Source organism: Saccopteryx bilineata, chromosome 3 (assembly GCF_036850765.1).
Source record: "Saccopteryx bilineata isolate mSacBil1 chromosome 3, mSacBil1_pri_phased_curated, whole genome shotgun sequence".
Taxonomy (NCBI): Eukaryota; Metazoa; Chordata; class Mammalia; order Chiroptera; family Emballonuridae; genus Saccopteryx; species Saccopteryx bilineata.
Genome location: NC_089492.1, coordinates 33,523,920 through 33,537,927, shown reverse-complemented (window position 1 = coordinate 33,537,927; position 14,008 = coordinate 33,523,920). Strand labels below are relative to the sequence as shown.

Genomic DNA, 14,008 nt, shown 5'->3' with positions numbered 1-14,008 from the left:
AAAAAATAAAAAATGGCAACAGCCAACACAACAATAGCCATCAGTGTTAATCAATCAAAATTATACCTATGTTTTTGTCAGTTTGGTAAAAAAAATAATAATAATAACATTTTTTGGTGTGCTATAGAATTTTAATTAGTTTATGTGTGCCATGAGATGAAAAAGGTTGAAAATCATTGAGATAGACAGTAAGACTATGACAGTGTGCTCAGCATCATTATTCATCCTGGAACTGAGACCACATGTCTCATTAAAATCACAATGAGATAGTACTATGCGTAAAATAGAATGAAAAAGATGTATACCCTCAGATGATGGCAAGGATATAGATAAACTCTAACATATTTCTGGTGAGAATATAAAATGGAATAACCCTTTGGAAAACTTGTGGTTTCTATTAATGTTCAACCTATGCCTACTCTATGTCCCAGAAACCCATTTCTAGATATATGTGTTACCGTAGGCAGTCAGGAAGCACCCAAGGGTCTCCACCACTGACCCAGATGGCACAGGGGGAGGTTCTTACACTGAGTGTGCCAAAAGCTAGAAATATGAATGGGCAGGGCCCCAGTACTCCAAAAGCTAGCAAGATAATTGGATAGGGAAAAAAAGCCTTCCTCACTATTCACTATCCCTATAAGAACCATAGGCTTGAGCAGAAACACAAGAGGTCATTGAAACAGGAGTCCACCACTGTCCCAGGTCATAACACCTGAATAAACCTCTTTCCTTTTGCACTATTATCTTTCACAGTTTTGCTTTTGTTGTGAGGATGAGCAGCCGAACCTGCATTTGCACTGTTCGATTATATACGTGCAAGAGAAAGAAGGATTTGTTCAAGAATGTTTTAACATCTTTATTCAAAATTGTGAAATACTGAAAACAACCCAAGTATCCACCAACAGGAAAATGTATAAACAAATGATATGTATTTATACAATAGAATTCTATACAGCCATTTTTTAAAAAGAACTATTGATAGACACAATAGCATAAATGAAACTCAAAAGCATTAATGTTTAACAAAAGTAGCCAGATACAAAAGAGTATCTTTGATGCTATTTATTTGAAGTTCAAGGACATGAAAACTAATCTATGGTGATAAAAATCAGAACAGTCATTATCTTTGGTAGCTGGCAGTGGTTGTTTACTGGGAAAAAGCATAAGGGAAACTTCTGGAGTGATGGAAATGTTCTGTGTCTTGATCTGAGTGGTTGTTGTACAGGAATATGCATATGTAAAAATTCATCAAGTTGTACAATTGAAACGTTTGCATTTATTATATGCAAATGATATCTCAACATAAAATAAAGTACTGTACAGAAATAACCAGATGGTAGGAGGAGAAAAGTTCCAGAAAAGAAATGTGCATATAAAGAGCTACCGGATGGTGAAATGTCTATCTGTGGTAGTGAGGGACAGGGAGGGGGCTGGGGTCAGTAAAAGTGTTATGTGTTAAATGACCCTTACAAGAGAAAAAAGTTTGAATCTAAGGAAGTGTAGGGTGAAGGTGAGAGACGGATGAAAATGTTGCAGGAGAGAAAACATTACACACTGCTATGGTCTGAGTGTTTATGTTCCCCCAAAATTTATACGCTGAAATCCTAACCCCAAAGTAAGTACTGGGAAGTGAGGTCTTCAGAAGGTTCTTAGGTATGAGAGTGGAGCCTATGAACAAGATTAGTGCCCTTATAAAGTACACCAGAGAGCTAGATTGCCCCCTCCATCATGTGAAGGCACGATGAGAAGACGCCATCTATGAAGAAGTAGGCCCTCATCAGACACTGAATCTACTGGTGCCATAATATTTTTTTTCATTTATCTGAAAGAGAGAGAGAGGAAGGGAGAGAGAAAGAGAGAGCAGGGTGTTAAGGGGGGTGGGGGAGAGAAAGCATCAACTCATTCTACTTAGTTCTTCCATTTAGTTGTACACTCATTGGTGCCAGATCAAACCCGCAACTTCAGTGAACAGAGACCACGCTCTATGTGGAGCCATAATCTTGTACTTCCAGCTTCCAGAATTTTGTTTACCACAAAATGTTTGCTGTTTCCAAGCCATCCAGTTTACAGCATTTTTGTTATAGCAGCCCAAACATATGACATTAAGACACACGTTAAATAATGAGAATCTACACTGAGGTAGATAAAATAGGAACAGAAGATATGAAGAATATTATAGAGCCATAGTATACCTGATTAGCAAATCCATAAAATACAGCACCAGAGCTCAGGAGAGAGGCCAGAGCTGAAGACCTCTCTGAGTCATTCTCAGAGAGTAACGTGCAATTGGTTAATAAATATTTGTTCGATGGATGGATAGACAGATGAAGGACAGACAGATAAAGGTAGGTAGGTTGAGTCATATTGTCAAAAGAAATATATCAGGTGTAATCACATAAAATTTCTGGTATTTGATCATTTTCAACCTTCTAAGAATTGCAGTATCTTATCGTTTGCTCTAATATGTAAAAATAAAATAAGGGTCAAGGGCAGCTCTTGGAACAGTCCTTTATTTAAGGAGAGGAAGAAGAAAGGCCAAAGAAAGAGCAGATGGGAAAGAGCAAAACAACAACAACAACAATAATAATAATAACGGGCTCTGTGCGTTTCGGAAAATGTATTGCTTTAATTAAAAATTATCTAATTAAAAACTCTTACCTAAGGACATAAGCTGACAATTTACAGAAGATATACAAAGCCAAATGCATGTAAGAAATATTCAGCATCACAACAACCAGAGAAATAATCATTAAAACCAGGGAATATTATTTCAAAGATTTTCTGGCAAGGGCTTACAAAAACATTTTTACAGATTTCTTTCAAAAATATAAATTCATATAGACTTTCTAAAAAGCAATTTATTAGTATGTATAAAATTCTTTAAATTTTTCATATCTTGTGACTCAATAATTTCATTTTTAGAAAGCTATTATGTGCATGGTAATAAAGAATTCACAGAGATATATGTGGAAAGATGTTCACCACAACTTTATTTATAATATAAAATATATTAAAAACCTAAATGTCCAATAATAGGAAATTTTTAAATATTATACAGGTATTTTTAAAAATCACCCTTGTACAAGAATATTTAATAATATAGAAGAAAATTCGCCATATATTTAATCTTTAAAATAACATTTTGAAGTTATGCCCTTTTTACTGTAGAGGAAATGGAAGTTTTATATATGTGCATGTGTGTGTGTGTGTGTGTGTGTGTGTGTGTGTGTGTGTGTGTGTGTGAATGCAAAGAACATCTGAAGAAATACACCAAAATCCCTGACATTGTAAGATTATAGTAAATTTTTTCAAATCTTTATGTTTTTATCTTTGTTTTTATCAACAGCCTGTATTACTCAAATAAACATTATTTTGCTTCATTATTGTTGTTCTCAAATTGTCAGGCAGCAAAGGGTGGGTGTACGCCCTGTGTACATCTCTTTAAAGAAATACACAGAGTTGGGGTGACCATACCTCTGAAGAAGATAAAACCTCAGGACCGTTAATGAGGGTCCAGGGGCCTTTTTCAAACTCTAGGAAGGGTTCCCTAATAGTGTGCCTACAGGTCATTTGTTTGTGTAATTTTGCATAAATAAGCAATTGTTGAAATACAACAGCAGTTGGTTCAAACTGCCCTCTTTATCACATTAGGTGGCATCCGAGTTGCCCTCAACATATTCGGGATCCAGATAATAGGAAGTTGAGCGGGAATTCATTTAGTCTGAGGCGTCACAGGACATGTTACTGAGGTTTGTGGTCCTTTCCAAAACCGTTAAGTTGCTGCTGCCTGTCCCGGAGTGGAAAAGGCTTCCAGGAATGTTCCTGCCGCCCACTGGTGTTGACTCACCCACTGTGATTCAACGAAGGGACAAGGCCAGAGGCTGTGAACAGGTGGTAAGTGCCCAGCACTGGAAGTGTGTGGGCACTGGAGGAGAAATAAATTTTGAAGTGTACGGAGCGAGAAATTAATCTATGGAAAATATCTTCCAAATCACCAGTGGTGTAGCGAAGGTTCAGTCCACACTGACATCTGCCCTCATGTCTCAGGATCACGAACCACAGAGGAACTGAGGCAGGGGATAAGTTAAGCACAACACAGTGGAGGAAACGGTACCAGGAGGACACCTATCAGTGGCTGCTTCTCTAGTGTCAATCCACATATGTGGACAAATTTCTGTTCTAATCTGAGAATGTGTCTTTAACTTTTACTTCAGAAGTTCCTGACCTTGGTGTAACAACTGACTCTGAACTCCTAATAGTCTGACCTCACTTCCTATGTGTCACATTTTCTTCCTCTGAGATCTTAATCTTTGTACCCAAAGCCAGCCTGGACATCTATAACCACCCTCACTGGTCTCTGTGCCTCAGGAACTGGGCTTCGCAGCCTTCAACCCTGACTGAACTTGTATCAGCAACTGTCACACGGGTTCCTCAGGAAATCCTCAACCCCTTCCTGTGGGCACACTGACTTCCACAGACATACTTATTATTTTAGTGTATACAGATTTATACCTACCTCTTTCTACAAAGGACTTGAAGACACTTCTAAAAATATATGCAATTAACTTGAATATTTTGATTTTCTAAAATCAGTGATGGGTGTATCAGTTATGGTTACATTTTGCTGTCATCCTCTCACTAGTCCATCATTCGTATTGCAGCTTTCTTCCCAGGTAACAGTGCGGTCGCTGCAGCTGTCTACGCCGCAGTTACATTCCAGGCAAAGGGGAGACGCTGCACCAAGACTCCTTACCTCTTTTTTGTCAGAACTAAGTCCCACGGCCACCTTTTGCTGTAAAGTAGCCTGAGAAATTGAGTTTGTAAGTGGGCCCCTTGCTGCCCTAATGAAATCGGGATTCTGTTACTAAGAAAGAAGGCGGCACACAGCAAATAAGAAACTAACAGCGTAGATTAGCTATTATCAACAAGACGGGTAATAGCAAATGTTGGAGAGGCTGTGGAGAAAAAGGAACCCTCATTCACTGTTGGTGGGACTGTAAAGTAGTACAACCATTATGGAGGAAAGTATGGTGGTTCCTCAAAAAACTGCAAATAGAACTACCTTATGACCCAGCAATCCCTCTACTGGGTATATACCCCAAAACCTCAGAAACATTGATACGTGAAGACACATGTAGCCCCATGTTCATTGCAGCACTGTTCACAGTGGCCAAGACATGGAAACAACCAAAAAGCCCTTCAATAGAAGACTGGATAAAGAAGATGTGGCACATATACACTATGGAATACTACTCAGCTATAAGAAATGATGACATCAGATCATTTACAGCAAAATGGTGGGATCTTGATAACATTATAAGGAGTGAAATAAGTAAATCAGAAAAAAACAAGAACTACATGATTCCATACATTGGTGGAACATAAAAATGAGACTAAGAGACATGGACAAGAGTGTGGTGGTTACCAAGGGTGGGGGGAGGGAGGACATGGGAGGGAGGGAGGGAGAGAGTTAGGGGGAGGGGGAGGGGCACAGAGAACTAGATGGAGGGCGACGGAGGACAATCTGACTTTGGGCGAGGGGTTTGCAACATAATTTGATGACAAAATAACCTAGACATGTTTTCTTTGAATATATGTACCCTGATTTATTAATGTCATCCCATTACCATTAATAAAAATTTATTAAAAAAAAAAAAAAAAAAAAAGAAACTAACAGCGAGAGCCAAATCGAGGAAAGTCAACCATGTAGATGTCTGAATGGTCCAAAAGTGTTTCATTGTCTGTCTATAAATATTTATATATGTTTATATAACACTATATGATTATGTGACCTGCTAAAAAATTAAGTGTAAGAACCTAGATAATCACTTACAGAACATCGCAGGGTTCTCCTTTTCTCCTTTATGTTTCTCCCTTCTGAAAATGTCAATAATAGAATCTTTGGCTCATGAAATGTTCTTACATTTTGACTCATAATTAGGACTGCCAGATTTAGCAAACAAAAGACCCAGTGAAATTTGAATTTCAAATAAAAATGAACATTTTTTAGTATAATTTGTACCAAATAACACATGGGATGTACTTACACTAAAAAATACTTATGGTTTATCTGAAATTCAAATTTAACAGGGTGTGCTACATTTTATACGGCAGCCCTGCCCATATTACTGCCCTGGGGCTTTATCCTAAAGAAATAACACAGAAGAAATGAAAAGAGCCTCAAGGAAGAGAACAGTAAATAAACAATGATCATTCCAATTCATGGAATAGTCTACAGAAAAATAAAACTATTACACTACAAAAATTATAGAAGAATATGCAAGTTTTGTATATAATTAAAACTCTAAAAATAGTCATAAGTAAATTTTTTTGAAAACTTGTAAGAGGTCTAAGTAGGCGGTGGTGCAGTGGATGCTGGGATGCTGAAGACCTTAAATTTAAAAACCTGAGGTCATCAGCTTGAGTGTGGGCTTACTAGCTTGAGAGCGGGGTTGCCAGCTTAGTGTGGGATCATAGACATGACCCCATGGTCTCTGGCTTGAAGCCCAAGGTCACTGGCTTAAGCCCACAGTCACTGGTTCAGCTGGAGCCTCCCCACCTCCCACCCCCACACCCTCGTCAGGGCACGTATGAGGAAGCAATCAATAAACAACTAAGGAGCTGCAACAAAGAATTGATGCTTCTCATCTCTCCCCCCGCCCTTGTCTGTCTCTCTCTCTCTTGCTAAAAAATAAAAATTTAAAAAAAGGAATAGGAAAGAAAATAGTTTTAATTAGGAAAGATTTGAGAGGGTGAGCTATCATTAGTCACCAAGTTCAGCTAAGTGTCCATAGAGGTTTGCAGATGAAAAATTAGTGTCATCTCCAAGAAGGTGCTGAACCACCTGTGCCTTCAAGATCATCACTTTGCTGAACCTAACAAAATACCTCCCTAAAAATGAGACCAAGAGGTTGGGAGCAGAGAAATGAAATAAGATTTTAGCAGTCATGTAACTTTTGCCACATTTCAAGGGCATTAAACTCAATAGTCTGAGCGAGAAAGGTCAACTCTATTATCCACAGTTGATATGTGAGAAATAGAAGCTCAAAATTACTTGCGCTATCTTCTCACCTTTATCTTCTAACCTTTCTATTTTTTTTTTCACATGAAATATTTAATTTTCAAGATCTCTTGCTCTCCCTCATTCTTATTATTATCACTTTGCCAGGGAGAATACATCCTCTCACAGCAAGAAGAATCGAGGGAATGAACACAGAATAACCTTGTGTTCATCTAAGAGGCTTCTGGATTGAGTGAATAGTCTCTGTATCTCTAACACTGGTAAACCAGTTAACACACAATGAATTCCTTGCCTTCTTTTTCAAGGATATGCACTATGAGCTGTTCTTCTAACAGTAATGATGGTGGATTTGTAGGGTCACCTGCACTCTTCACCCTGCTGTGCCTCTGGCCCAGCCACAGCTCACATCTGCACAGCAGCCAGCTGGCCAGGAGGGAGAATTCAGTCTGAGGACAGGGAATGGAGTGAAGCAATGTTAAACCAGCTTCCCCAAAGACCCCCTTCCCTTAGAGACCCAATTTGAAATCACATGGAGTCTCTTAATCAACGTCTGCTCACAACGTTTCCAAACTTAAGTAATGCTCTCTATTCCTTCCCCATCTCTCCCTGAGGGGAACTTTTCATCTAGACTGCTTGAGTAAAAGATTTATTCTGACAGAACATGTATGAGATTGAGAGGATCGTCCCACCACTGACTGAAGAAGAGTTAAATATGATGGCGGCCTCACCCTACAGTCCCTCGACAGGGTACAAAATATTCAGAGTTGTGGTTATTGGATTGTGTCCATGAATGAGGACATAGGAAGGAATTTTTATGCAGCAGGGCCAAGTAAAGAAAGAAGACAGAAAGGCATGAAGAAATCCAGATACGGGTGGAACCAAGGACCTTGAAGATCTTTTAGGAAATAAAAAATCAGAACCAGTAAAAAGTCCATAAAAATGAAACAAATAAGAAGAAACCTATGTTAAAAGAGGGAGAGTGAAGAGTTATATCCTTAAGAGTCTGTCAACAAAATTTCAGGTATATTTAGGCAGGTATTAGACTTTCTAACCTGTCCTTTTCTCTTACGAAATCTGATGAAATTATGATCACAAAACTCAATGGACAGAAAGCCTCATACCCCATTCACCGATTGGGCCAGGGGTACCTAGGAAACTTGATGGAGACCTACACCTTGGTGGACCCAGATTTCAGTTGAATTCAATGTCTCTGAAATTTGACTTTTTCCTCAGTCTTCTTTGCTGGTTTCCCTCCGCTAGATATCAGAGTGTCTGGGGATTAATCCTGGGCCTCCTCTGCCCTAGAAACACAATCTCTCTAGGTGATCTTAGCTAAAGCCTGATTAGAATTAGTTCCCAGGCCTTGGCCGGTTGGCTCAGTGGAGAGAGTCAGCATGGCATATAGACGTCCTGGGTTTGATTACCAATCAGGGCACACAAGAGAAGTGACCATTTGCTTCCCTTTCCCTCCCTCTCTCCTTCTCTCTCTCTTTCCCTCCTGCAGCCAGTGGCTCAACTGGTTCAAGCATCAGTCCTGGGCACTAAAAATAGCTCGGTTAATTTGAGCATTGTCCCCAGACAGGGGTTACTTGGGGGATGCCAGTCAGGACTCATGCAGGAGTCTGTCTCACTATCTCCTTTCCTTTCACTTAAAAAAAAAGAAAAGAAAAATAATTAGCTACCAAATTCTAATTGCCAGTCCTGACCTGTCTCATGTTCCAGATTCAAATATCCAAGAAGTCCCTTGCAATCCCCATTTGGGGTATCTAGGAGGCATCTCAGAATGTAATATTTCCAAAACTCTTCCTTCCTCAGGCTTACCATGTCAAAAAATGTCAACTCCATACAACTAGATCCTCTAGAAAAAAAGCCTAGTCATCAACCTTGATTTATCTCTTCCTCAATACCTCATATCCAACTCACCTATAAACCCTGCCATAGCCCTACATGGCCACTTCTCACCAGCTCCGCTGCCACCGCCCAAATCCAAACCACCATCCTTTTTCATAGGGATTATTGCAGGAGTCTCCTCCTGGTCTCCTTGCCTCCATGCTTGCCCCTTTGTTTCTATTTTTAACATAGTCATGAGAATGATCTTTTAAAAATGTGAATCGATTTTCTAACTTTCTAACTTAAGATTCTTCCAATGGCTTTCCATTTCACTTAGAAAAAGCCCAAGTCCCTCAATGAGTAGCCCCACTCCTCACCTTTCAGACCTCATCTCCCACCACTCACCCTCATTCATTATGTTTCAGCCACAATGGCTTCTTGCTGTTCCTTCAACCCATCACTATTCCTGGCATTGCTGTTTCTAGATCTCTACCTTGCTAGCTCATCATTTAGGTCCATTCAAATGTTTCTTTGGCCACTTTTTAAAAAGTGACACTGCCTGACCAGTGGTGAAGCAGTGGATAGAGCGTCAACCCAGGACACTGAGGTCCCCAGTTTGAAACTCCTAGATCACCAGCTAGAACATGGGGTTGCTGGCTTGAGTATAGGATCATCAACATGATCCCAAGGTCGCTGGCATGAGCCCAAGGTCACTTGGTTGGCTGGAGCCCCCTGGTCAAAGCACGTATAAGAAGCAATCAATGAACAACTAAAGTGAAGCAACTATGAGTTGATGCTTCTGATCACTCTTCTCTCTCAAAACAAAAAAACAAAAAAAAACCCCAAAATAGTGACACAATACCTCCCATTTTTATCACACTCTATCCATCATATTACTTTATTTTACTTGTTCATCAATATCTGAAAGTATATCGCTCATTTATTCACACAGTAGACACATATTACTACTTGTTAAATGAATGCATATGAATTTTATAATCTATAAACAGTCACTGGTGAATTCTAAACTGCACAGGTTATAAACATTCAAAGCTGGAGGCCATACCTAGTGGAGGAAGCTGAGAAGACAGAAGCAAAGGTAAAAGAAGCCAGACCGTTCCTGAGGACTAGAGACCATGGCTTTAGTTTCTAGTCATTTTTGCCACAACTCCCATGGAGCCTGGCTGCACACCAGTACCTGTGTATCCCTCCCTCCTTCCCCTGAACTAGCTTCAGTAAGCTTGTTTCATGCATGCAAATGGCACTCAACAGGAGCTTCGAGCAGTGGCTGAAAAACTACCAGCTGCCTATTATGTGTTCCTTCTCCAACCCTAACAAATCTAAACCATCCTGAGGACTTGAGCAGGATGAAGAGGGCTCTGCACAACCACGGTATTTCTCCATTTTACAGGGAGAGAAACTGAGACACAGAGGTGTGTGTGTCTTTCTCATAACAGCCAATCCCAAGGAAACTTAGAATTTGAAGATAGAAGGATAATTCTTCCTTATATAAAGCATGATCTCTGTACATAGTACATGGATCCATAGTACATGGTTCCATAGTACATGGAACCCAATTTTTTGGAAGCATGGCATGATAACCTTACTTTCTAAAAAAAAAAAAAAAAAAAGGGAGAATATAAACAACTCTGCCTCCCAGAACCCAATTTTTATTAAATATGGCTTTGGCGTTTCAACTGTGCGTGTCTTTAAAAGGTTATGGGCGTAACGGCAATGAGCCCTATCTATAGCAACAGCTGCTGCTGTTTTAATAGTCTTGTTCTCACACACCTCCCACAGCTGATCACTTGACAGCTTTAAATGAGTATTAACTGTAATGCATAATTAATAAATTGGATTACTTTCCCTTTGAACATCTGAACATAAAGGCAATCTGCCAGCATTTAAGAAAATTCCATCATGCCACAAGGTGTTAAATCATATTTAAGGAAATTCAGACACAAGATTACGGCAAACTTGCCTAAATATTGCAAAGCACATCCACATCCAGCAAAGTGCCACAGCAGTGAAGCAGAGCCCCCGGGTCTTCTGCCTCCGGTTATTCGTGCCTAGTCACGTGCAAGGAGAGACCAGATAGAAACACAGCCATTTCATTGCACTTCCCAGGTCTTTTTAATACAAATAGACCCCCCTGCTGTCACCCACCTTCTTTTAAAAAATTCAGCCAGTAGATATAATTCATCTCTCTCCCAAGGACTTCACATGAAAGGTCAATGGCATCACGTGCTGTCAGCAGGCAGAGGTGTTTGCTATGTTGACTTTTCACTTAAGAGTTCCATTATTCAGAACAATCCCAAGCAAAAACATTTATTTAAAAGACCCCCAATTGACCTTTATCACCTAATACGAAGCTCATCTTGACATACTAAGCTTTCATTTCAAGACTGGCCTGCAGAATTATTCAGAAACAATATACTCTGTCACACCATGTTCTTTCAAATAGCACAAATATAGGGGGGAGTGAGAAAAATGTTTCACTGAGGATTTTAAGGTTTGGCTCTGGATTATATTATTATTCTGCTCCTGTCAGAGCTGGTCATGGAACTCCAGGGAACCCCAACCCAGCTGGATTAAGGTGTTCTCATCAGAGGCTGGGTAGGGAGGGAGAATTTAGCAGGCACTCTCATTAATCAAAGGGAAAGCTTGTGCTCTAGGGAACCCCTAGGGTCACAATATTCTGTGACCACTCCACATGGTGGGCGTAAAGGGCTTGGGGCTCCCACAGAAACTGCAATGCAAGGAGACATCAGAACTGGCATGTGTCATACCTGATCAGTGGTTCTCAAGTAATATACCACCAGCGGGCTCCGAAGGGCTCCAGCTGGTCCCAGTTTCCAGCCTACTCATTGGGCATGAAGGCAAACCTTCAAAGAGCATGCAAGGGCCTAACGGTTTGAAGCAGGAACAAGTTTAATGCTAAAAAAGATTTGGACAAAAATTTTTCTGTATTTTTCTGTATTTCTTGATTTTTCCCTCTGAAGTTTGAATCTTATACCACCTGCATCACAATCATCTGTGGCCTTTGTTAAAAACTTATATTCAAAGGCATCTCTTCTTATCTTCTGAATCCAAATATTGGGGGGGGGCAGGGCCCTACTACCTGTATTTTATGCATGCTCCCCAAGTTTGAGAACCACTCCCTTAAAAACAGAAGGGATAGAGTTGGCCCAGCATATGGATATCCTGAATTAGATTCCTGGTCAAGGCACACAGAAGAAGCCACCATCTGTTTCTCTCCACATTCCTTCTCCCCTTTCTCCCCCTCTTCCCATTCCACAGCCAGTGGTTGCATTGGTTCGAGTGTGGCCCTGGGTGCTCCTGATGGCTCCATTGGAGCTTGACAGCCTCAGATGCTAAAAATAGCTTGATACTCAAGCATCAGCCCTAGATGGGGTTGCTAGGTAGATCCTGGTCAGGGTATATACAGGAGTCTGCCTTGCTATCTACCCTCCACTCACCTAAAAAAAAGCAATAAAGAGGTTCTTTTACAACACATTCCCTTGTCCCATATTGTCAAGAAAAAAGAGATACCAGTTACCACAATATCAATAAATCACACAAATACAGTATGACCAGCCTACAACTAGGTCTGCTTAGAATTCAAATTCATTAGCACATTATTATTGAGATCAAAAATCTCTAAAGAGACATTTGGTTTCCATTGTCTCAAAAAAGACACTTTTATATAGAAAATTGTTCTTTATCATTGTTGCTGTCACACTGATTAAAAAAACAGGTCTATTCTATGGCACAAATAGTCCTAGGACTTCAAAATATTTTAGACCACTTATGCCTGTTATTAACTTAACGTTCAGTAGCTTTAAATAATGGAAAATTTTCCACACATGCACACTCACTCTCCGCTTCCAAATCAGCACTCCTTTTCAATTAATTCTCCCATTGTTTCACTCATCCAGCCTGCTAAAGTACTGTGCACATACCTTAAGCCAAATATCATTCTAATATTTAAAGGTGTTTCTTTTAAAAACTATTAAAAACAATAAGCCAATACAGTAAAGTCGCAAGATACAAAATCAATATACAAAAGTCTACTGCTTTTCTATATGCCAACAATGAAACTTTGAAAAATGAACTCAAAAAAACAATTTCTTTTACAATTGCAACAAAAAAGTAAAGTACCTAGGAATAAACTTAACAAAGAATGTGAATGACATATATACTGAAAACTATAAAACATTATTGAAAAAAATTGAAAAAGACACAATGAAATAAATTGGAAGAATCAACATAGTTAAAAATGGCCATTTTACCCAAAGCAATATACAAATATACAAATTTAATGCAATCCTCATCAAAATCCCAATGTCGTTTTTTAAAGAAATAGAAAAAAAAATTACCAGGTTTGTATGGACCATAAAAAACCCCAAATAGCCAAAGCAATCTTGAGGAAAAAGAATGAAGCCAGAGCTATTATACTATCTGACTTCAAATTATACTACAGAACCACAATAACCAAGACAGCATCATATTGGCAAGAAAACAGGCATACAGACCAATGGAACAGAATTGAGAGCCCAGAAATAAAACCACATATATATGGACAAATCATCTTCAACAAAAGAGCCAAAAACACACAATGAAGAAAAGAAAGCCTCTTCAATACATGTTGCTGGGAAAATTGGAAAACCACAAGCAAAAGAATGAAACTTGACTACAGTTTGTCCCCCTGCACAAAAATTAATTCAAAATGGATCAAAGACCTAAATATAAGACCTGAAACTATAAATTGCATAGAGGAAAACATAGGTACCAAGCTCATAAATTTGGCCATAGAGAACAATGTATGGATTTGACCCCAAAGGCAAGGGAAGTAAAGGCAAAAATAAATAAATGGGACTATATTAAACTAAAGAACAGCAAAAGAAACTGACAACAAAACAAATAGGCAGCCCACTAAATGGGAGATGATATTCACAAACAACAGCTCTGATAAGGGGTTAACATCCAAAATATATAAAGAACTCACAAGGCTCAGCAAAAAACAAGCAAACAATTTAATTTAAAAATTGGGAGAGGACCTGAACAGACAATTCTCCCAAGAGGACATACAAATGACCAACAGGTATATGAAAAGGTACTTTTCTTCACTAGGTACTCAAGAAATGCAAATCAAAA

At 39.2% G+C, this 14,008-nt stretch overlaps 1 protein-coding gene across 3 annotated transcripts in view; it reads right to left on the bottom strand.

Annotated features, from left to right (window-relative positions):
- NCALD (neurocalcin delta) overlaps nucleotides 1-14,008 on the bottom strand; it is a 456,249-nt gene that overhangs the window by 398,923 nt on the left and 43,318 nt on the right. The window lies entirely within an intron of this gene.